The sequence below is a fragment of the Vicugna pacos genome, chromosome 8 (genome assembly GCF_048564905.1).
Source record: "Vicugna pacos chromosome 8, VicPac4, whole genome shotgun sequence".
Classification (NCBI taxonomy): domain Eukaryota; kingdom Metazoa; phylum Chordata; class Mammalia; order Artiodactyla; family Camelidae; genus Vicugna; species Vicugna pacos.
Window position 1 is genome coordinate 51,153,966 of NC_132994.1, and position 25,678 is coordinate 51,179,643.

Sequence of the window (25,678 nt, forward strand, 5' to 3'; positions counted from 1 at the left end):
CACACTGATGACAGTACTGAGAATTTTTTATAGTAAAACATTTTATACTAATATGATAGTAAATCTTAATTTAAATTTATATTTCTTTGACTACTATTTTAGAATAATTTAAAAAAATACATATTTTTTATTATATACTTCTCCCCTGAAAGTTGTTTAACTGTTTCCTTTTCCCCATTTGCTTACAGAAATTCTCGATATATTAATATTTCAACTTGTGATTTGTCAGATGTTTTACAACTGTTTTCCTCAAGTTTTTGTTTTAAACTTTTGTTTGGGATGCTTTTTCTGATCCATACAATTTTTATTTCTCAAAGACAAATTTACTGACGTTTTATCTTTGTGAGGGTTTGTGTTTTTTTTTTTGGCCTTAGCTTTTATGCTTAGTAAATCTAAAACCACAAGATCTCTGACCCATCTTTACTTCTAGGTCTTTTTGTTTTTAATATTAAACTATTGAGTCCATCTGGAATGTATATTGACTACAATTTGAGGTAAGAATTAATGTTATGTACTCTCCAAATAGCTAACCATTTTCCACAGAGTTATTTATTGAATAAACCTTTCTTTCTTTTTTTTAAAAATTAAATTATGGTTGATTTACAATATTACAGTAGTGTCAGTTGTATTACACAGTGATTTGTATTTTTATAGATTACACACCATACAAAGTTATTATAAAATATTGGCTGTATTCCATGTGCTGTGCATTACATCTTTGTAATTTATTTACTTTATACCTAGCAGTTTGTACTTGTTAATCCCTTTCACTTATTTTGGACCTCCCCTCACCCCTCTTCCCTGATAACCTCTAGTTTGTTATCTGTCTTTTGAGTCTGTTCCTGTTTTGTTATATTTGTTTGTTTTATTTTTTATTATTTTAATTTTTTTCTGGAGAGGGAAGATAATTAGGTTATTTAATTAATGGAAGTACTGGAGATTGAACTCAGGACCTTGTGCATGCTAAGCATGCTCTCTACCATTGAGCTAAACCCCACCCCTAGTGCCACCATTTCTTTTATTTTTTAGATTCCACATGTAAGTGAAAATATACAATATTTGTTCTTCTCTGTCTGACTTACTTCACTAACCATAACACCCTCCAGTTTCATCCATGTTGTTGCAAATGGCAAAATTTCATTCTTTTTATGGCTGAGTAACATTTCATTATATATATACACATTATATATAATACACACACATATATATATATATATAAAACATTTTTATTTGTTCCTCTGTTGATGGACACTTAGGTTGCTTCCATATCTTGGCTATTATAAATAATGCTGCTGTGAACATTGGGGTACATGTTATCTTTTGAATTAATCTTTTCATTTTCTTCAGACAAATACCCAGAAGTGGAATTGCTGGATCATATGGTGGTTCTGTTTTTAATGTTTTGAGCAATCATCCTTTCCTTAGAGACTTAGAATGTCATCTCTGTTATATGTTACATATACTATAATATACTAAATGTAAATACTGAGCTATGTGTTATGTCTATTTCTGGCATGTTGATATTTGCCTCCATACCATACTGTTTTAATATCATAACTGTATATAGGTAGCTTTAAATATCTGCTATTGCAAGTCAGATTCGTCCCCTTTGTGTCAGAAACTACAGCTCTGAAGTCCCCAGACCTGCTTCCAGTCTCCTTTTCCTATACCTGCTTCTACCACATATGCTGGGAAATCTAAATCTCACTCTTCTGGCATCCCAGCTAATGAGCCATGAGCAGATGGCTGTAGGGGATTCTCTGGAACATCACAGTTTTGCTGTTGTTGTTGTGGTGGTTGTTACAATTTCCCAAAAGTGGAAGACGAAGAACCAATTCTCCCAATAGAGCTGTGACAAGTATTAGACTTTTCTAGACACCATTTCCTGTGGCAGTGTTTCTCACGTAATGTTCCTTGGACGTTATTAAATACTTCTGGAAGAAAGGAGTACGTGGTCATTTCAAAGTGGCATTCTGTGCTCTTCGAGATATAATTTGCACATTAGCTTATCGAAGCACCTGAATATAAGCATTTTAATGTTGAATCCAGTATTCTCAAAATCTATACAAGCATCCAGAGCCACTCCCTCTTTTCCCTTTTTCGAGGAACACTTCCCGGTGGCGCCCAGTTTTTTAGGGAAGATTGCTATAGGGATTGTAAACTATTTACCTTCCTGGGTAAATGACTGAAAATGTAGAATTGTGTCCACTTGACTCAAGTTATACCTCTCTTAATAATTACAAAAGATGTGTTCTTTAGTTTAATCTTTATCCAAGAATGAAACAACTAGTTAGTTCTCTAATGATTTATCATACCATATGAATTATCCCACATGCAGAGTAACTGCAAACAATATATGAGTCAGGCTACAGGTGGTTTCATGTTTTGATGAAACTTAGAGAGACACTGCCCAAGTATCCATGTGTTCATGATTTTGGATCTCTTGTCTTTTATTCTGGTTTCCATTTTTTTTTCCTTTCTATTCCTTGCCAGTCCATATTGGATTAGTCACCATTGCCAAATTCTCAGTCTCTATTGTCAGCCTTTGGCAGTCACTGTTGCCAAATTCTCAGTCTGGATGTCTGCAACAGTCAAGCTTCAGTTGAATAATTCATATTTATTGTGAAACACATTTCATGAATGATATTCTTTGTTCTTAAAATTTATTTTCTCTGCTAATTATATAGAGATGGAAGGGAGTGGAATTTGCCTCCTATGTGAAAGTAGTTTCAGCAAAAACACTTGCTTATAAAATTCCTAGGAATGGTTTGCTCAAGAACGCCCATGACTTCAATCTCAACTCACCTTGGTTGAGGGTTCCCTAGAAGACTCTCCACCATTACCCAGAAGGTTCGGCTTCTGGAAGCTGGCTTTCAGTCTTCCTCCTATCCTATTCTTTTTTACTGCAGTAGCTAGAGATGAATCACTCTATTTGCTGTGATGTGGATACTTAAGATGCTAAAATTCCAGATTTTAGAGGACCAGGTTTTACAGTATATATCTTCTCAGTTACATAATCAGTGACTCTTGGTAATGTCAAGACAGGGACCTGGGAGATGGCAGATCAAATGGCTGTCTAGTGGGAGATAGTAATTGGCCAGTCTTGCCATAAGAACTAACCGGCAAGTTTACAACATAGGCAACTATTGCTTTTAATTTCAAGGGAAGGGTGAGGATTGTGATTTGTTAGATTTCAGAAGTGCCATTTAATGTCATAAGTCATAGATGGACAAGCCCAAGGATGTACTATAAGGAATCTGCAACAATATATGCATAGTGTTTGTAGGCTGAATAAAGCAGATGTTCCATAAATTAGATGCTACAAGAATACAGTGGTTAAGGTAGAAAGAATTCCTATTTAGGGGAAGATATACAATAAATGAATAAATAACAGAAATCACAGATAAGGATAAAATAGTAATGCAGAGGATTAAAAGACTGTAATGTGATACAGAGTGACTGGATGGTGATTTAAATTGGATAGCAAGGGAAGTCCTTTCTGAAGTAGTGTCATTTAAACCAAGATCCAATGACTAAAAAGGGGACGGCCATATGCTGGTCTACAGGAAGAGTGTGCTCTCCAAAAGACCACAAGCGTACTGGTCCTGTGAAGGCTAGAAGTTTGATCTGAGGATCAGAAGGAAAGCTTGAAAGTTAGGCAGGGGCCAGACCATGAAGGGGCTCAGGCAAGGTATTTCATTCTTGGTTTAGTAGGGAAACATTGGAAAGCTTAAATGAATTTGAATTTTATGACATGATCACCCTCAGGTTTGAGAGTAATCACTGCTTCTGCTGTGTGATTTGTAGAGGGGCAAGATTGGAGGGAAGGAGATTGTTTAGTAGCCTGGTTGTGAAGTAATATGTTTAGAGTGAGAACAGCATCAACATTAATCATAACTAACATGTTCTGCACTATTCTGTGTGAGTACTATGCTAGCTATCAAGTGCATTATCTAATTTAGTCATATATGGATTGTTTTTCCAAGTGCATGGGCAGCTGCTATAACCAAAAATATAAATTAGATTAAAAGTTTTCCTAATCATAGTTTTTGTCTCCCAACTAAAAACATTAAAATTGTAGTTACACATGGAAGGGTTTGAACAATTTTTTGACCTTCAACTGACCTTCTATTTGAAAATACTGAGAATGAATATCTTAGATGGAGAAGAAAATTCAGTTCTACTCAGTGTCTATCAGGAATGGCTCTGAGGAGGGTAACAGCACAATGTGGAGATGGGGAGGCGCTTGACGGGACTAGTTTAGCAAAAGGAAGTAATAGAGACAGGACACTCTATAAATCCTTCCACCTCAACAAAGAGACTACAACTATAAAAACCCCAATTCAGGGAATGTTGTAAAGACATCATTCTAATGCAAGCAAATACCAGCCTCTGGGGTTAGAAGATCTTGTCTGAGAGGAGCTGGGAATAGGGTCCGGGGGGCTTTCTGCAGGAGCCAAACCCTAAGACAAGTGTGGTTTGAGTTGTTAACTGGGGAAGGTGGTTTGACTTAGAGTTAAGAGAATTGGGGTTAGATTTTAACTCTAGGAAGGAAGAATATAGTGGAAGTGAAGGCCCCCCAGTCAGCCATCTCTGGGGGACACTGTAGAGTGCCAACTGTATGCCAGAGTCAGGGTACAGAAAGAGGTCCAGAGTGGGCGAAATTGGGTCAGAACAGGTTAGAAACGTCCACTAGACTCTTCAAGGTAGAGCTGAGAGCTTACTCACCCAAAGTTGATCCTAGTGCCTCAGGCCTCATGACTCTTTGGCTTGTTGTTCACCAGATGTAGAGCATGAAGGTGCCTGGAATCTAAGTACATTTAGTTAGGATGGGAGGATATCCCCTTCTGACACATTCTGTTAGTTCTGGGGGTGCAGGTGATTGGCATGAGTGACATGTTGGAGGCAGCTTATATGTACCTGTATTTAGTGACATCATCCAGGTGGTACCTTGAAATTGACCATGGTGGGAACATTTGTACCTTAGAAATCAGTAAAGACTACAGTCAGCCTCTTTTCCCACTTCAAGAGCTGGTTCACCAGCTTACTACTGGTTGGCACAATTCACAAGTGACTGGTTATGATACAACAATGGTACCTAATCCCAGGAGATATAATTCTATGTGAATTGCTCCAGGGAGTTTTGTGACACAGTCTTAATGATTATTGCAGGCAGCTGACACCATTAGGACATTGCAGCAGGACTGATAACCACTCTAGTTTACCTTGAAAATGTATCAGAAATCTACTTTCACATCACCTGCCTTAAAATAAACCATGGTGAGAATATGTTACAAGGGTAAGAATACATAATGTGGTCTTCACTGGAACTACATGGTGTCAGCTGCAGTGTGCATCTGTGGCCACCCAGTGTTTTCAGGTTAATAGAAAGTCTGACTTTCTTTTCAAATGCAAAAGTACAAATTGATGTTATTAGAGTTCTTGCTTATAAACTTTGAAAGCTGGTTTAACAAAAGATTTAAGGAACTGTATTACTTACGGTTGGAAATTTCCACAAGAATGCAAAAGTGATTTGCTGCTTTGCCTTTATCAACTTCAAGCAAAAGTTTAAGGTGAACCAGTTAACTTGACATTAAAGCATTGGAAAGCCCATGGTAACAGATAGAATGTCCCAAGATGGTGGTTCCACTTAGTGTTAGTCTGATATGAAATTAAAATTGAAACATGACTTCAAAAGGCAATGTTGAAATACTTATTTGAGTTCAGGCAGTTAAATGTTTCCCCACCTCTTTTGAAGTATTTAAAACAAACTGATCAATTAGAAAACCTTTCCTATGACAGGATTTCCATAGAGTGTGGTCAGCTTTCTGGGAAAATTAGATTGAGTTTGAGAATTTTGGAATCTGAACTTCAAACTTGCTGGGTTTCCATTCGGTTTCAGGTTTTCTTTCAAACGTTTTATTGCACATTGACTCAGCATTCTCAGGAAATCAAAATATAATCATAAGGGTAACAGGTATAGTATGTACAGCACACCATCTGGAACTCATTTTATTCTAAAAGAGCAGACCTTCAATGTTAAACCAAGTAGAAAGCACTCCAATACAGTTAAAGTTTTGGAAAATCTTTTGCTTAAATTATAAATTTTAATTATTTGGGTCTATTTTCTTCCCCAAAATATTTAAAAATTCCTCTTGATATTCAGGACTGCTTCTTTGAAATTGAATAGGATTCAGGTGTCTCAAGTCACTCATCTAATAATCAGAAAATTCTTTCTTCCCTCCTCCTCTTTATACTCTTCCTTTTACCCTTTTTCAGATGCGTACTACTGAATGTACACATTCTGAAAACCCAGGCAAGACCCTGTTCCCCACCCTCCTGCCCTTGATATGGATACACAGCAAGCTTGCCTCCACCCAGACTCATTTTTAGCCACAGTAATGATGAGAGTTTAACATCCCTCTTTACCTTTCTCTCTTCCTTTGGTCTTCAAGCCAAGTATGAGCTGTAAATTGAGGTAGGTTGTACATCTGGGTCAATAAAGGGAAGGGGGAAAAGTGAAATAGGTTTCCTATCATTTTTCACAAAGTTTGAGAAAAAACAGAGTTGGCAAAAAGGTAAAAAATAAAACAGGAAGCAGGATTGCACATATAAATTAAATATTTTCACCCCAACCCTTTTTAGATAGCCCAGGGGTATTGGGAGCGTGTGTGTGTCTTGGATGGGCTCAGCAAGCATTCCAACAGTAAATGGCTTCCTGTTCAGCATGTTCGAAGTCAGGCTGTCTTTTGGGGTTGGTTAAAAATATGTGTGAAATATGTACTTTTATTTCCAGCCAAGTCAAATGTTTTCAATCATCCCCCCTTCCTTGCATCTCCTCTCTTCCCATCCTGTCATTTCTTGCCCCCTAGACAGTAAAATATACCTCCAAATATGTTTTTTTCCCCAAAAGGAAGTTTAGTGATTAATTATGAGTTACATGTAAACATATATTATTGCCCTCGAAGGTATTCACCGAGAACCTGGCCAGTGTCACTCCTGGCTGGCACTTTTGAGTGTTAGATCTTGGTGACTAGAAGTTAGGGAAGCATGCGGAGAAACCAGGTATTTGGCTCAAGTACAACAAGGAACCAATGGATAATTGAGGGTGAGAAATGGTCTATAACTTTTCACCCCAGTGGTGATGAACCTATAATTCCCAAACTGTTTGTGTAATTTTCTATTTCTACCACATCAGTGACAAATATTATTTTGTACTGCATGTTCCTTGTGGATTTTTTTTTTCATCAGTGAGATCCAATTAGGCTGCCTGAAAGGAAAATAACATACCTGGGGCCATCATACCTGGCAAGAAATGCCACAGATGTACCCAGGAGGAAAAATATAGACTTCTGGTGGAAGCCACAGAGTCCCTTCTGCAAAACACTACTCTGATGTCGATAGACCTTAAAAATATATGTCATATGATCTAATTAGAGGAAACTCTCAGATATTCAAATTCAACATCAAGCTGTCGAGGAACCTTTTATATTTGGCATAGGCTACTGAGGCTACAAATACTCTACAGAATTCTCAGGCAGTGGCTTTGTCTTCCCACTCCCCCATTTGACTGAGCTTGTTTCAATTCAGGAGTGTTCTTAGACAACTGTATTTACTAACGGTATAAGGTATCAGAGTTAACCCTTTCCATATTTTAAAATCTATTTAGTTTAAGAGGTGATTTAAAAAAAAAAACTGCAATGTGAATTACATGGCTTGTGTTGGGAAAAAAAAATAGCCAACTTTTCCAGATGACTCTCTAAGGATAATTTATTCAAAGAATGTGTCTTGATATGTGATTCCAGGGTTTTGGTGTTTGCTGTTTTCAAATCGGGTTGACTCAGCAAACATTTATTAAATTATTGACTGTGCAAAGCTCAATGCTAGGGACTGTTTACAGGATGTTAATGACCCTGAAGTAATTCACCTTGACAAAGTCTCACACCCTTTAATTATAAAAACTCTCAGAAAACTAGGAATATAAAGGAACTTCTTCAACATGATAAAGGGACATTTCTATTAAACAAAACCAAAAACAACTCACAGCTAACATCAGACTTGATGGTGAAAGACTGAAATCTTCCCTCATAAAATCAGGAACAGGATAAGAATCCCTACTTTTACCACTGCTATTCAACATTGTTCTGGAAGTTCTAGCCAGAGCAATTAGACAAGAAAAAGAAATAAAAGCCTCCAAATTCGAAAGGAAGAACTAAACCTTTTTTCACAGATGACATGATCCTATGTACAGAAAATTCTAAAGAATCTATAAAAAACTACCTTAGCTAATCAATTCAGCAAAGTTTACAATTGCTGTATGTTTGGTCATCGTTCAGCATATAGTGTTCTCACTAAATAAATCTAATGGCTTGTCCTCAGAGCAAAATTTAATGTTTTAAAAAGTGAATATGAAAAAAGTGAATATGAAAAAAGTGAATATGGAATTTCCCTTATTGTATGGTTAAAAAAATAATGGCATTTACTCCCTCTGTATTCAGCTTAATCTGTGAAATTCTCATGAGACTTTTTTTTTTAAGCAGGAGGTCAAATTTTGATTAAATTCTAAATGGAATTTATACACATTAAATTTAAAATGGAATACTTATATGGCTAGTAGCAATCAAGTCTCCTTATGCCTTGTAAAAAAGATTCACTTATTAGGTTATCTTTTGAGAGCAGATGCAACTAGCTGGAAAAAGGGGGAGAAGAGTGAGGATTACCAGGCAAGTAGAGTCTGGAGGGAGAGACAGGTTTTAAAGGAAAATAAAGAAAGGAGGGCAGAGAGATCAATGAACAAAAGATACCATAGAGTTGCACTGTTTTTTATGGTAGCTATAAGCCACGTCTGACTATTTAAGTTAAAATTAATTAAGGTAAAATGAAATTAAAAATTAAGTCCCCTAGTTGCATTAGCCACAATTCAAATGTCGGTTACCATATATGTGGCTGTGACAATCATATTGGACAGCACAGACGTGGAATATTTTTATCACTACAGAAAGTCTGTTAAATAGCACTGCTATAGGTAGTGTTTCATCCTTATTTCACTCCACAATATATAGAGAATATTGTTTCTTTTAAAAACTGATCCAAAGTTCAATTTTTAATGAATGAATAGTATTTGTTTACATTGTGACCATGATTTTTAAATTAACCGTTACAAAAGTAACTTTTGTGTAATTTTTTATTATTATAAACATGACTGTGATTTAAAAATGAAAGTCTTGTAGCAGATTTTTGCATTCATCACCATGTGATGACAAAGACAGAGACTGGAGTCGGGCTGCTGCAAGCCAAGGAACACCAGAGATTGCCAGCAAACCACCAGAAGCTAGTAAGAAGGGAAGGATTCCCCTGCAGGTTTGAGAGGAAACATAGCCCTGCTGAAACCCTAATGTTGGACTCCCAGCCTCCAGGACTCTGAGACAGTAAATTTATGTTGTTTTAAGCCACCAAGTTTGTGGTGCTTCGTTACAGCAGCCCTAGGAAACTAATATATCAAGGGACTTAGAAAGACATTCCAGTGCCCGACCAGATGCTCGGTTAGCCCACGCGCACTTTTTGCCTACTTATCCTTTTACTCCACTGTCCCATCTGTCAGATAACTTCTTGGTGCCCAATCACATGGGCTGAAGGCCAAGGACAATATGTTTGCAATTGAGACTGTATGTCTTGGAAATATCTAAGAACATTCTGACTGACTCACAAAGTGAATAGTTTATTGGATTTGCCAACATTGTATTCACTTTCTGGGAAGCTAACAATTGTATATTTTTGTTCGTTTTGGAAGGACAGTGATTCACTTCGGTATGAACTACATGGCATCTTGTAGCAGCACTTAGATGTGTCCACTTCATAGGAAAAATGGCGAGGTTCAAACAGCTATAGATTATCGTGGATTTGTCCTTTTGTCTTGATTTTCATTGCCATATTTAATGAGATTGTAGTCTGTTCAATTTTTGGAAAGTCAGTATGCTTCCTGGCTTAGAGGAGTAAACCAAGGTTATAGTTTACTCCTTAATTTGATCAAAAATAAGTCTTCACAGTGAAAATAACTGTTATGTTGCATGAACACTTGAAATATGATTTAAGACCTAATTTTCCTTTTATAATATCAGAAGGAGAGAAGAGTCTAGAAGTATCAGGAATCTCACAGGATACCTTGCTCTCTAACATACCCCCACCATCTGTTCGTATTCCTGATTCATTCTCCTCCTCTGAAGGAATGCCCTCTACAGCCTGTGACTGGTGCCTGAAATTCTAAAAGTGATCCATTCATTTTTTTTTTTTAAATATTGGGCAGTGCCTTCCCCTGACAGACATGATTTAAAAGCAAAACTAATAGTAGCTTCTTTACAGTGCTTTTACAATGCCAAGCTGTGCTAAATGCCTTTATGGATATTACTGCGTTTGAACTTCATAGAACTCTATGAAGAGTGGTGAGATAGGTAAAATGACAAATCTGAAGTTCAAGTTAAGTTGTGTTAAAGGTCTAGTAAATGGCATTTCAGGTTTCAAATCCAGGGCTCTTTGAAATTACAATGCATTTCCATGTCCTGTGTTCCCTTGTTTTGCTAGAGCAAGAGTGTGAGCAGCAAAACACTGGGGCCCTGGGTGGGGAAGCAGGAAGGTGTCTCAGTGGAGAAAAGAGAAAAGGAACATAAAGGACAAAGTTCTGGCACCTTCTAATTTTGCCCAGGGCCTTTCTTGAATCCTTTAGATATGCTCTGTCTATTATGGTAGGCACTACAGGTATGGGACTGTTGGGCACTTGAAGTGAGGCTAGTACAAACTGAGATGTGCTAGAAGTACGAAATGCATACTGGATTTTGAAGACTTAAGATGAAAAAAAGATTACAAATATCTTGTTAATATTTTTATATTGACTACATGGTGAATAGATAATATTTAGGTATATTGGGTTAAATAAAATATGCTATTAAAATGTATTTCACCTATTTCTTTTTAGTTTTTTTAAGGTAGCTACTAAAAATCTGAAATTATCTATAGGACTCCCATTATATTGCTGTCAAACCACACCGCTTTAGATGCTCAGATAATCTGGACATCTTGAATAATGTTAACTTAATTCAAATGGAAAAATAGGATTTGACTCTTTGAGAAAGGTGGATAGGACTACAGTTGAAAACTAAGGCAATTTTTAAAACACGTAGCATACTATTTTTATCTTCAAGATAATGCCGTTGTTCAGATTTTGAACCTTATTCCTAAAACACTGCAATTGTGAGAGGTGAAGGTTTTAGTCTCTTATTGGAGATTGTATGCAAAACAGGACTCAATTTCTCTCTCCTTTTATTTGAGATGCTTGGCAGCTCCTCTCAGTAAGAAGTAGGGTTTATTTTTTTACTCCTTAAATCTCCAGTCACAGGAGTTAACCTTATGAGATGCTTAGCCCAGTAGAAAATGTCATGATGATGTGCTGATTCTATGCTGAGATATCAATAGGCCTTGCACTCCACCTACTCTGCCTCTTGGAATCCTGCCCACGTTTCCTGCCCACCTCTAGGAGAACATAAGCCTTAGTAAACAACACCTGTTTAGAAAAAAAAAAAAAAAAGTTCTGTTCTTTGTGTGAATAGACCTGAGATAGCCTGCTGGAGGCTGAGACCATGCAGAACAGAGACAAACTGTCCCAGATGAGACCATGTCTGTCAGTTTCCTATGGCTGCTATAACAAATTACCATACATGTAGTGGCTTACAACAATGTGAATTTTTTATCTTACAGTTCTGTGGGTCAGAAGTCCATATAGGCCTCACGGGACTAAAATCAAGGTGTCACCAGGGCTGTGTTCTTTTCTGGAAAATCTCAGGGAGACTCCTTTTCCTTATCTTTTCTACTTTCTGGAGACTACCTACATTCCTTGGTTTATGCCCCCTTCCTTTATCTCCAGAGCCAGAAACTGTGGGTGAAGTCTTTCTTGTCTCATATCACTGTGACCTCCTCTTTTGATTCCCTTTTACATTTTGAAGAACTTTTGTTCTACTGGACCAATTCAAATAATCCAGGGTAATCTCCTTATTTTAAAATGAATTGATTAACCTTAATTCTACCTGTAATCTTAATCCTCCCTTTCAATATAAAGTAACATATTCCCAGGTCAAAGGGATTAAGATATGGATGTCTTTGGAAGGGTCATTATTCTGCCCATCACACTATCCTTGACCAGCCAGGACCTAGCTAACCCAGGGGCTGATTAGAGATGCATGATTCTGGTTGTGACCAGAACTAGCCAGCTGAGCCCAGTCCAAGTTGCTGACCTGCAAAATCATGAAGTATATAAGTTTACTGAGCACCTTAATTAAAAGTTGTGTGATTTGTTGTGCAACAGAAGAAAACTGATAGTCTTTGAAATAGCCCTTCAAATGCTAACAGACTTCTTATATTTCTGTAAAATACTCCAAGATCTAATTTCTGAAAAAAAAAATTTGGTAATTTGAGAGACTCCATTTTTATTTAACAGTTCTATTAATAATTTTTACTTTTTTTTTTTTTTAAGATAATGGTGATCTAGTTAGGTCGAACTCTGTCTCCCAACTGAATTATTTGCAGTCTAGAAACTCATCTTCTCTACTAACATTCTCAACTCTTCTCTTAGAAGATAACTTGTAGCAAGGTGGAGGCTTAATGTCCAAGTCCTTGCCATTTGGAATAATAATAACTTGTGGCCTGGGCCAGATTTCCGTAAGTGAATAAATGCTATTTTTTAACAACCTCTCCAGCTATTTAATTACACTTTAAGTTTCCCTTTTAAGTGGATTCAACATATAGTAAGTTGCTTTCGGTTTGCACTACATGGTATAGAGTACATGCTCAACATTTGGAGGAATCAGGGTTTTGTTTGTGGTCAAGAGAAGGCCTTGATATGCCTCAATTTGCAATTTCTCTGTTTCATTGTGAAACAGAAAAGGGGAAAAAAGCCAAAGTGGCTTTTTGTTAGGAATAACATTTTGTCCTTCTGAGTAAAATCTCAGAGAAATTGGGACTTAAAACAAGTTTCAAATGGAAAATATGAGCTAAGCAGAATAATTTCTAATTGAGGCACATGAAGATTTTACTTTGTAATGTTTTTACCTTATAATATTTGATCTAGGATCCCAAGATTTCCATGTCAAGTATTACTAGCAAATTATGACAATGGCAGATCAACATCGTCAGTTTGATGGTGGTCTCCTAAAATGGGATCCTTCTGCCTATTACAGCTTCATGCTGTAAAAGTGCCCCCAAATGTCAGTGGTAAGAGGTTCTTCGTTACCAGCAAAATTTATTACTAAAGATCTGGAAGCTGCAAAGTCATAAACAAAGGTCATCATTTAGCAACCTAATAAAAATCCACACATTCAAAACTCTTGGAATTTCAAGGTACCTGCTAATGGTCCCATTATTATAGTAGATCAGGGAAATATATTTAAGAATAAATAGATTAGTTGCAGCATAGAAATTTCTTGGGTTTTGTTTGTTTTGCTTTTCTTTTCTTCTTAAGAGTATTTTAAACCTTGTCGCCATGAAGTCTTCTGAGAAGGATATGAAAGAATTAGTTTTCTGGTTTTTTCCCATCGAGAATCAAATGGGTCTGGAGTGCCCTATGAAATTCTGAGCTCCTTGTACATTGGGCTAAATTCTAAGGTATGTCTGTTTCTTGATTTCATTATTATTATATTTCTGTTGGGAATCTTGCAACCAGATTATTAGCCTCAGGAGGATGTCACAATGTCTTCTGAGCTGCAAATTGGATACGGAGTTCATATTTTCTGATGTGGCTAATCGTATTCTCCTTGGAAAATTACATAGTTTTCCCTGTAACACTAGAAATGGCTCTGCTGCCCACCAGCAATTAAGACATAAAACATTTCACTTGAACAACTGTTTGGGGCCCTGGGGAGCTCTAAACAAAACTGCGCGTGTAATGATGCTGCCTGGCTCTGCCTGTTGTTATTAACTGGGACCAAACAGAGCAACTCACACGTCAGCACATGTGTGTGATGTGTGTGCACATGTGAGATGTGCACTCACAGGCCTATTGGAAAATGAGGTGAGAAGAGACATATTTTCCTACTTAGAGAAAAAGGTCAGTATGCTTAGTGGGTATTTGTTGTGTCTTTACCTCACACCTTAAGATGGCGTTGGTTCAATTCAATTAGCCCAATAAGTGCATATATTAGATCTATAAAGAGCAACAGAGATGGAAGGAGGAAGCATGTTTATTAAACACCTTCTGTGTGTGAACCTCCATTACCCTCATTGTATTTAGTGGTGGTAACAATAGGTATTATATTTGCAGTGTATGGATCAGGAAACAGTTTAGGGAGATCAAACCACTTTACGTGTCAAAACTAGGATTCACAACCAAGTGTGATTCCAAATCCTGTGTTGTGACCATGATCCTAAGATGCCTCTTCATCCAGCAGGCGTTCATACATAGTCTAGTCCAGTGCGATGTTCATGGACCTTTACTGACACTCTCTTGGTTATGATGTGGGAGGATTTTACACACATTTGTCAGAAATGATGAAAATTATGAGGTTTAAAAAATATTTTTATGGAATTTATAGTCGCCAACACATATACGCAAAAGGAGGCTCCTGATTGTGTTTTAAAAGTTCTCCACCTACTTCTTGTTGGTGATGGTTAATTGGAACTGGATTAGAGGAAAGTAGCAGAGATAAAGATATCATTTAAGGTGCCTGTTTAAAGAGATCTTATAAGTGTCCATATGTATTTGACAGTTTAATTTTTTAATATATTTCTTATAATAAAACAATTAGAACAGCCAGAATAAGACCATAAGTATTGTCTGTTATGAAGTGTCTGTGTCTTATTTTGAAAGTGCAAAACACTTTACCTACATGGATCTTGTATTTAGTTTTAATAACTGCATAGTAGGCATTAATTTTCAACTTTAAAAAATAAGAATCTCAAGCAAGGCTGGAGAGGTTAAGTAACTTATAAGCATTGGCACTAGGGTTTGAATCAGTCTTACTGACTGATCCACACTATTTCTCAGACATCACATGCTGCCTTCTCAAATACAGACTGAATGAGAGATATCACTGAGGCTGTTTAGGATGATTGCTACATTAATTTGCACTAGAACGTTCAGAAAGTGGATGCTAGAATGAGAAAAACAACAGCTTTTTTTTTTTTTCATCACTAAGTTAGAATACCAGAAGGAAGAATTCAAAGGTCAGTAAGTAGTTTTAGGTGGTAGTCTGCTAGCTATATCAAGAGTAGCTGTGGGAATGACATCACCAGGGGAAGAAAAAAGTATTTCAGCAGACAATTATTCCATCTCAATTAACAGACCTAAAACAAAGCATCATTGATAATCCTCCATTTCCTTTTTCCTGGCTGCAGTGCTGGAAAGAGCTGTAGGAGCATGTGACTGAATTGTTTTGTAAGGCTGGGTGACCTGCAGCTGGTTCACAGTTAATTGCTGGAGCCTCACTGAGGTGTAAATACTGTTAGTCTTTGTGGTTTAATGACACTTACCTGAAGAGCACAAACCTATATGTGAGTCAGAGAGCAATTTGTTTCTTGGTACCTTTATTGCATATGCACCATATGAACACTGAACAATAATGATTTGTATGGAAAACCTGTTTAATGATGGAGAAACAGAAACATGTCATAGTTCTTAGTTTTGTGTCACAAAACAAAAAACAATTCCAATCCTTTCTGTCCCATTTGTTGGTTTTGTGTCACAAAACAAAAAAGAATTTCAATCCTTTCTGTCCCATTTGTTAGCTGCGCCTGTTTTTCTATCAGTACGATGCATGTAGGGCTCTTGGGATGGTGTTATTGTGTAAGTTAAATAAATGGATGTATATACAACACTTGGCATGGCGCCTGGAACAGAGTAAGATGTCAGACAATAGCTGCTATTAAGGTTTATGTCATAGGATGTAGTTTTCTGCATCTGCCTCTTCTGAAAAGGAAACCGATGCCCAGATTTGTCTCAAGTGAGTGTCGGTCTCATGGGATCGACCCCAGAAAGCCACTAGCAGAGTCAAATGGGAGAAAACCCAGTGCGTGACTTGTAGCTGCAGAGGGCTAGGATTTAGGTTTGGGCTGTGTCTTTGGTCCCTTTTAATCTGGCCAACTTGGTGCTTCACCAGCATAAAACTACTTCCTCCCAAGGTTTTCACTTGCAGAAACAAGAAGACCCTTGAGGCCAATAACTAGCTGTTTATTTTTATATGTTTTAAAACGAAAATAGTAGTGGGAGGCTTTTGCTTCAGCCTTCTTTCTGAAATGACTCTTGACAGGAACTGGACGTAGTTCTTGTCAATGCAGCCATTATCTCTTGTGACCAAACGGGATGTGGGAGGTAGGTGGAATTTCTGAGTTCTTTGTACATAGGAAGAAAATGTCTGTCATGTAGTTAAAATAAATTATTGATTTTTAAATCAAATTCAAATATTGAGTCAAACAAGCAGGTACTGTACTTGAATTTTCCCTTATTTGGAAGAATTGTGTTCCACCATCTTATGAATAGTGGGGGAAAATAAAGGGTTATAAATAACAAAAACGTGTTTTGGGCTTCATGAAACCCATAGATGCAATTATAGAACAGTCTTAAAAAAACTTTAAATTACCATGATTTCCCAGGAAAATAAAAACAAATTATCTTTCTTGCCTTATCAGTTAAGCAGGCTGACAAGATGCTTTGCAAACAATTAAAGCATACTTAGTTCTCCTTTCCTTTGTAGGCCTGTACATGAAGCTCAAATCATTCCTTCCAGATTCCAGTGCTTTTTCTTCTTTGTAGGGATAGAGGTGTTAAGTGTCCTCAGCATTGCTTCAGGGCTGGGCCTTGGGAAAATATTAAGAGCAAGACAAATGAGTGATTTTGCTGGAAGGGAGCCAGAGAAAGCGAGACACACGTTAAAGTGGAAGAGTGGAACAGTGACAGACAGCTTCAGCAGATCAAGTGTTGATTTCCTCCAGTGTAATCAGACATAACACAGTTTGGGGTTGCTGTCTTGTTGCTCCCAGACCTGTAAAATTTAAGTATCCATGGCCTGGGAGTGAAGAATGGGCAGTGATCACTCTGGTTTCTTGTTTAAATTTCCTCCAAATCTTGAATTGTTTAGGAGTAAATTCAAATTCTCAGCCTGCGCGTCTGGATTTCCTTGCTCTGCCTCTACCTACTTACCCAGTTCCTGTGGTTATCTTTCTCTCGATGAACCTTGGGCTTCACATGCTATACCCACAAAAAAATAACCACGTCACTGTGCTATGTCAGAAATGTGCCTCTCCGCCTTTGAATTTCATACTTCTTTGGTCTAGAATGGTTTTCCTCCCTTAATTTCCTAGACTAAGTGATAAATTATCATTTAAAACACACTATTCAGCGTGAAATCTGGATTGTGTGTACTTTCTATGTTATTTCCAAGTATCCCCTATTTTTCTCAGTCATTACATTTATTATATTGTAATCTTCTGCTGTGTTGTTTGCATCTACCTCCAAGCCAGTGACTGGTTTCATCGATGTTAGGTGGGGCCTCATCAGTGGGCTATTTTAAAAAAGCTCCCTGATGATTCTCATTCACAATGAGGATTAAGACCCACTGAATTAGAATGAAAGCTCCATGCAGATAGGACAGTTGACTGGTTCACGGTCATACCCCATTTTCTAGCTCAGTGCCAAAGACATGGTAAATGGTCAAAAAATATCTATGGATTAAATGTTACTGTATCCTCAATGCTGGGTACAGGATTAAGCATAATTGTTGAATGAATGAATGAATGAGCGCATTCAATTCTACAAGGGTTACACAAACTGGTAAACCACAGGCTTTACTTTTAAAAAGTGATGGTTGGATAGGAATGAGGGATACTGTAGAAGCACACCAAGAATCCTCATGTAATTATTCATACAATCAATGGTAAAAATATTTACAGTGGTTGTAATGATTTCCTATGGAGAATATCTTTCATGGTGAGGATCTTTCTTCTTTTTGAATGCAGAAATTTTCCAAGTGGTTTGGCAGATGTCCAGTTAATTGAAGCTTTGAGCAAATTCTATTTAAGTTCTTTGGAAAACTGCTAAATCTGCTGAGGTCATTCCAGACCATTTGCCTTTCTCTGTTATGCACTAAGGCAGGAAATGTTTTCCTCCGTTTTGAAATGAGCAAGTCTAGGGGCTGGTAAAGAATGCAAACTGTGCAACATGCTATCAGCACCCTCCAGCTGTTTACCGTGGTCCTTTTCATTCTTAACAGGAACATCAAGTTCTTTTGGAAGATAGTTACGATTTTATACATAAGACAAAATAAACATTTCCTGGAGGGCTTCAGAGGGTAACTACTCTTAACATCTTATCTTGCATTTGTCTTCAATCGAAAGAGGAAAAAATAAGATTTAATTTGAAAGAGCACTACCATTTATCTGGTTCTCCTGTAGTCAGTTGGTACATTTCTTTTTCTTTTCTTTTTTTGATAAGCCTGAAAGCAGTGTGACCCCTCACCCTAATGTTCCCCATCTTGAATCACTTAATTTTTTATACTTGAGAGTGGTCATGGCCCCCACCCAAGGTCATCTGAGAACAATAGTACCTGAGTCACTGACATTCTTAAGGTCTTGTTTAGAAGGGGTTGTTTGGAGCTGCTGTAGTCTGACCTGAGTCATCCCACACTGGGCCAAAGAGGCTAAAGTATTGGACTCTTCCCAAAGAAGTGCTTGTTATTGTAGTGAATCTTCCGAAAGAGACGTGTAGTTAGATCTAAGCGAACATGCGCCTTGCTGCAGATTTACTGTGGAACAGAGACAGACCATGACCTTTTAATCAGGATGGGCTTAGACTGGATATTTTGTACAAAGTAAATTGGCTTCTGGTGGAATTTCCCAGAGAGACCACCCTGGAGGAAGAGATGATGATTTTGTGAGAAGACCATTGGGTTTGGAGTCAGATAGACTTAGGTTTAAATCCTGTCTCTGCCTATCTCAGTACCTTGTCTTTACCACATACTGTGTGGATTAGGTCAGATGCTTAACCTCTTTGAGGCTTAGGTTTCTCATCTATGAAATATAATAACCCACTAAACAAAGGAAATAGTACTGATTTTGTCATATGCACACTTTGTTTTAAAATATTAGTTAAAACTACACTATGTGCTATACAAAGAGAAACAAAGTTCGTGCGCTCCTACCATCCATGTTTATATAGAGAAACGTGCAGAACAGCAAACACCTGACTAAGGTAGGGCAGAGAAGTATGATGGGAAAAACACTGAATTTGGAATCCAAAGACCTGGATCCTAATCTCAGCTCTAGTTATGTGACATGAGGCTCGCTTATAAAAATCAAAATAATATCTACTTTAATATTATTGTTTAGAAAAGCAAACGGTGTCATGTTCATAGATCTACCTTGAAAGTGTAATAGCACCGTGCCCACATTAATTTCTAACAACAGGTTACATTTCTTCTCCTACTGACCAAAACCAAAGTATTTTAAGAGTGGGGGATGGTACACAGTTGGGGAAATGGTATTTTTTTTTTTCAGAAGCCAGAAAAGAAGATGGTGAGTTTAGTTGCAGCATGCAACTGAGAGCGTGATGTATGCATTTTCTCAAATGCCCCTTAGCAACAGGCCTAGAGTAGGCAGCCCAAGTGTTCGGTCAATGGTGTGATTTGGTGAGGCTGAGACATAGATCTACCTGGAAATAGAGTTATTCTTCACAAACTGTGTGGTGTGCTTGTGGGAAAGGCTTGGTATGTGAAACTACAGAGGGCAAGACTGAGGACTTAAAGACAATAGAGGTTTGTGGGAAGAGCAATAAAACCGGTGTATGTGTGTTTTTATTTAAACATCACAGTTCATAAGGGTTCTCCAAGGCATCCACTGCTAAAGCCAACTAAATTTTCTGGTGTTAAAAAGCTGCTCCCGTGAGTAATCATTTTTCTGACTGTCTTTCTGAATTGTTCTGGAAATCTTCCGAAACAGATTTTTCCATGAGTCATATGTTTTGCAAAATCATTTTAAAGCTTTTGGACCCTACTGACTTGGGATTTAACATTTTTTTGCACTTATCACTCAGTTAATTTCCTCAAGTATTAGAAAAATGTTTGTGGAGCCACTCTGCCTGGCCCTGGTCTTCATCCCACGTATCTAGAAGGTGGAGCCTAATCAGGTGTCCCTTTTACACTGTGTTCCTCTACTGTGTGGGGGCAGGGAGGGGGAGCAGTGTGCTTTGGGGCTCTTTTGTTTTAAAGGATTGAAGTCCACAAAATATAGGTAACAATTTTGCAGACTTTTAGTTGTCATACAAGCATAAAACTGCATATTCTTGTAATTTGTAGCCCACATACAATGAATCACTTATTTGGGTGGTATCTTGGGAATTGATATGGTATGTTATTGTGAATGGATAAAGCACTGAGCTTATCATTTATAAGCATTCATTTAAAGTTAGTTTATCAAATGAGCAAATAAGTTGCTCATGAGGGTGCAGGTCAGAGAAATGTAGTGAGTGCAGGACGGATGCAGAGCAGGTCTGGGGACACGGGGTGATGCTCCCCAAGGCGTGCCCTGTGGGAGTCCCCTTCACAGTGGGATGAATATGGTGAAGGGTGGGATGGAGGAAGGAGAAACAAAGATAATGGCAGAAAGCCACTGTTTTGTCTCCTATTTTTGCCTAGAACTGATCCTGTTTAGAAGGCAGGCTTCAGTATTGCTGCTTTTGCTACGATGAAGAGTTTAGTTGAAAACAGTAGGTAGAGCTTAGTTAATTATTGTGGCAACAGCTGACAGACTTCCTTATACATTCTATCAATACTGATCTTCATATATGTGAAGAGAAGACCAGCAGAGAGTAGAAGCCAAATCGTTATGTGTAAATACTTGTGTTCTTGCTCACCTTTTAGAACTTCTGTGTTTCCTGGTCAGATTTTTCTATGCCCACTTGAAAACAATGAGAACAATAGTACCTGAGTCACCGACATTCTTAAGGTCTTGTTTAGAAGGGGTTGTTTGGAGCTGCTGTAGTCTGACAGTGGATACGTATTATTATGCATTTGTCCACACCCATTGAGTGTGCAACACCAAGAGTGAGCCCATAAATTATGGGCTTTGGGGAATAATGATGTGCCAATGGAGGTTCATCACTTGCAACAAACATGCCACGCCGATGGGTTGCGGTTTGTGGGGGAGGCTGTGCATGTGTGAGGGCGGGGAGTAAATGGGAAGTCTCTCTACCTTCCACTCAGTTTTGCTGTGAATCTTAAAGTGCTCTAAAAAATAGTCCTAATAAAAGCAAAACAAAGCAGAGCACAGCAAATTAGCTGAGAAGTAATGACAAAGGCTCATGGGAGATGGGAAAATTATTTCAGACTTGTTTTTGGAGAGCAGGGCACAGAGTAAGAGCTCACTGAGATGTCAAATCTGAGATGGACCTTGAAGAAGAGGTGAGATTTATGAGAAGACTGATCTTGATGTAGGAAACAGGATGGGCAAAGTCACTGAAGTGTGGTAATAAGTGAAGTTCAAGTTACATTAAGTGGTGTAATGTGGACTGGTTGGATTGCAAAGATGAAGAGGACTGATTGGTGGTAGCTGCTGTCATGCTGAATATTTCTTCCTGAACTTAGACAGGAAATTGAACTAGACAACATGTTAATTGGAAATTTTTTCCATATTACTAATATGAGACATGTGAGATCTAGAAAAGAACAGTGTAAAAAATTAATAAAATAACCCTTCTAATATTCCTATTTAAAACACTGTTCTTTGATTTTAAACCTCCTTTGCCTTGTGAAGTGTTATTTTCCACAGTAGATAATTATACTTTAAAAGCATTTTAGTGGCTATTTTTCCATTCCATTATAATATTGGCTAATTTTTTTAAGCAGAATCATGAAATTAAAAGAATATGGTATTTGAACAAGGATTTATGAATTTTTAAGTGTTTTTAAGCATCTTTAATTTTAATTTTTAAGCGTCTTTGTTTAGTTCCACATTCATAAATTGGAAAAGAGACATTTGTCTGGGCCAATTGTAGAAAGGAATCAGAAAGTACCAACCCAGTTACACCTTCAAATTTCAGGAATTCACCCACTGCGCTGCCTTTGCTTGGCCTCCTCTGTGAAGCATCAGGCCCCAGAGAGATATTACCTCGCCGCCAGAGCTGCCTTGGCAGCTTGGTACCTTAGCAACGATTAGGCTGTTTCTAGTTAGATAATTTAGAGTATATGCGAAATTATCTATTTCAGACTCATGTATTTTGGGTTTTGTTTTGTCTACCTTCCTTTATTACAGCCTTAGTTACCTGCTAGGAGAACATTGCATTTAAGCAGAAACATATATGATTGAGAAGTGGTATTTTTATAGTTCTTTCCCAAGAAAACTATCTTGAGTGAAACTGGAGATTTAAAAAAGTTATGTAAGCATCAATAAAATTTCAGTATAGACTTCAGAAGAGAACCAAACCAATCATGTTTTGCTCATACTTGATCTTTCATAGTGGCCTTTCCTGACACAGTTTGAAGTCAGTCATCTTCAATCTTGTAGATTGTTTAATCCAAAATGTGTATGATATTCTTTTCTTTGTAGATAACCTGTGTACATGTAAACGGACCCTAGAATGATTTGCCTTTGTCACCAGGCATCATTTTGGGTGCTTAAGGAAACATGTGTATACAGTGCCTGTCACAAAGAAAGCTCTCAAAAATTATGCTATTGTTTAATTAATGCAGGTGATTTTAATATTATTCTAGTCCAAATGGAGGTAGAAGGTAAAATGGAGAACCAAGTACTAATGTATTATGTTTAATGTTGAACAGAAGAACAGTATCTTTACCTCTTAAGTCAGAACTTTGAATGCTGTATATGATTACTTTTCTCCATGCATAGAGATCTAAAAATTCATTAACAGCTAAAGGATGGAAAGATTGGGAAATAAGATTGACAAGAGAAGATATTTGAGCCCTGCGGTCTACGTTTTCAGTCTTCTCCCTTCACAGTATTTCAAAAATGAATTGTCATATGTTACATATTTTTATGTTGTGCTTAATGGAAGGTTGACATGAACCATTTACCTCTAATGTGCCAAATGAGTTTATAGGTGTCTTCCTGTAAAAATCAAAATTTGGTTGTTAGTAATAGTTAATAACAAATGAGCATAACAAAAGATTAATTTCTTTAATGGCCTATTTATTAGATAAAGCTTCATTTCTTAATGCTATTTAAAGTTACTTGTGGTTGCCAATTTGTCAGATATTGCCCACAGATCTAAATAAAATCAGAGGAAGGCTAGAAGGAAAAAAATACTTAAAATGCATGATTTAGCTGCTTTATCTTTTAAGAACGTGATAGATATTTCAGAAAAAATTTGGAGATATTGTAAACAAATTCCACACTGTTGAATATCCATTGACCTACACAATAATTTGATTTAAGGTTTGACCAAACTTGAGGCTATATGCTATTTCATAACATGGTGTTAGGCAACCCCAGTGATTTCTGAAAGATTACATCATGAATAAATTTTGTAACATGGATAAAGTGTTTTATATTTTCCCAAGGATTAATCATATTAAAATGAACCTTTCCAGAATCTTAAAAAAAACATTATTTGAGAACCTACTGTGTACCAGACACTTACTAGGCACTGGAAATACAATGGTAAACAGATGTCTCTGCCTGCTTGACTAGTGTACCCAGTATGACTTTTCACATCAATAAGCAATCACATATTGCCAAAGTAGTGACCCTCTGAATTGCTAGTGAATTATGCATAGTCATGAAGAACAGAAAAATTAACCCAAAGGAAATAGAATGAAGGAAACAATAAAGATAAGAGCAGAAAATAATACAAGAGTAGAGAAAAAGTCAGCACAGAAGGAAAGACTAGTTCATTGAAAAGGCTAATGCATTTGACAAGCCTCTGCTGAAATTGATCAAGAGGAAGAGAGAAGTCACAATAAATAGTATTAGGAATGCGTAGATGCTGCAGACATTGCAATGAAAACAGTAAGATGTTATGAGCAAATTTTTGCCAGGAAATATGAAAAGATAGACATAATGGACAAATTCTTTCAAAAAACATAATTGACTCAAGAAAGTACAGAAAACATTAATATTCCTATAACTATTAAATAAAATCAGTAGTTAAACACAAGAGACTGTCGCTTTCAGCCATGACACAGCAACTGGTAATGAGCTGCCCTCTCGCTAAAAACAACTATAAAGTAAAAATATGTGAGACAGCCGTTTCTAAGCATTGAAGAACGGCCGTCACGGGATGATAATCACTGAAATTAAATAAAGACACAAGGTGAGCCCTATTTCCTCGTTTTGTGTGTGTGTGTGTGAGAGGGGCATTTTGGGCCTGGGCAGATTCTTGCCATGGTTCAGGGATAGGGGGCTCAAATAGATACCCAGTCTTGCTGAGCTTTGAAGGGAGAGATTGGAGTTTGAGGCTGCCTGAAGCAGCTGGAATTTGCAAGACAGGGTACCAGAAAAAAGGAAGCTGCACAGAGATGGCACCAAAAAGTTGTGGGAGAGTTCTCCATGGATCTTTGGCTGGGGGTGAGCCAGGCTAGTGTAAGGCAAGATTCCATGAGACCTAGCCAGGAACAGCTACGGGGTTGAGCAGTGATGCCAGAGGTTGTCCGCTGCTAAGAGATGTTGGCGCTCTGGCCCAATCAGAAAGCAAATAAAAAATTATTTTTATGTATACACACATATATAAATATCATATATATATGACATATATATATATATATAAATAAAAATATATATACACACACACAGATCCTCCTCAATTTATGATGGGGTTACATCCCAATAAACCCCATTATAACTTGAAAATATTCTAAGTTGAAAAAGCATTTAATACACCTAACCTATCAGAGCATCCTAGCTTACCTTAAATGTACTCTGAAACACTTCCATTAGCCTACAGTTGGGCAAAATCATCTAACACAAAGAGTATTTTATAATAAAGTCTTGAATGTCTCATGTAATTTATTGAATATTGTACTGAAAGTGAAAGCATAATGGTTGTAAGTGTATCGATTGTTCACTCCTGATGAAGTAGCTGATAGGGAGCTGCAGCTCACTGCCTCTGCTAAGCATCACAAGAGCTCTGTATCGCTAGCCCAGGGAAAAATCAAAATGCAAAATTCAAAGTACAGTTTCTACTGAATGTATATCACTTTTTCCACCATTGTAAGGTTGAAAAATCATTATGTCAAACCATCATAGGTTGGGGGCCCTTTGTATATTATCCATTGTATGTTTTATCCATGTACTTACCTAAATCATAGCTCACTCTCTTGCTCTTTCACACACATTCTCTCTCCTTTTCTCTCTTTATCATTTTAGAAAGTAATCTAAAATAACTTGTCCATATGAAAGTGTGTCTTTTCCCCAAGTCCTGCTGGAGTAATTCCTAGGAACAGAATTATCCATGCATTATCCTGTCTTACAGTCATGAATTTAACATTTATTTGCAAAGCCGTGGGTAAGAAGTTGCCATCTGATCTCTAAATCTAATCACATTAATCCAGGACTGAGTCAAAGTAGAGGAAGCTTGAATTCACAGACCAAATTATTTTGAAATTGATGTGGGTTTGACAGTTCTCAAAATTGATTTTCTAATGAAATTTCGGCTTTAACTTTTAAGAATTGGGATTTCAAGAGAAATTAATTCAGA

At 37.2% G+C, this 25,678-nt stretch overlaps 1 protein-coding gene and 1 long non-coding RNA gene across 7 annotated transcripts in view; one reads left to right on the top strand and one right to left on the bottom strand.

The window, feature by feature from the left end:
* The window catches only part of LOC140697728 (uncharacterized), a 58,103-nt gene extending 53,049 nt beyond the window's left edge, over nt 1–5,054 (bottom strand). For both annotated transcript variants that reach the window (XR_012075014.1, XR_012075013.1), the window contains exons 1-2: nt 4,921–5,054; nt 4,729–4,810 (exon numbers count right to left, since the gene is read on the bottom strand). This is a non-coding gene — a long non-coding RNA (uncharacterized lncRNA). The remainder of the gene's footprint in view (nt 1–4,728; nt 4,811–4,920) is intronic.
* LOC116281493 (uncharacterized) overlaps nt 1–25,678 on the top strand; it is a 195,498-nt gene that overhangs the window by 77,868 nt on the left and 91,952 nt on the right. The gene's annotated exons all lie outside the window — the stretch shown is intronic.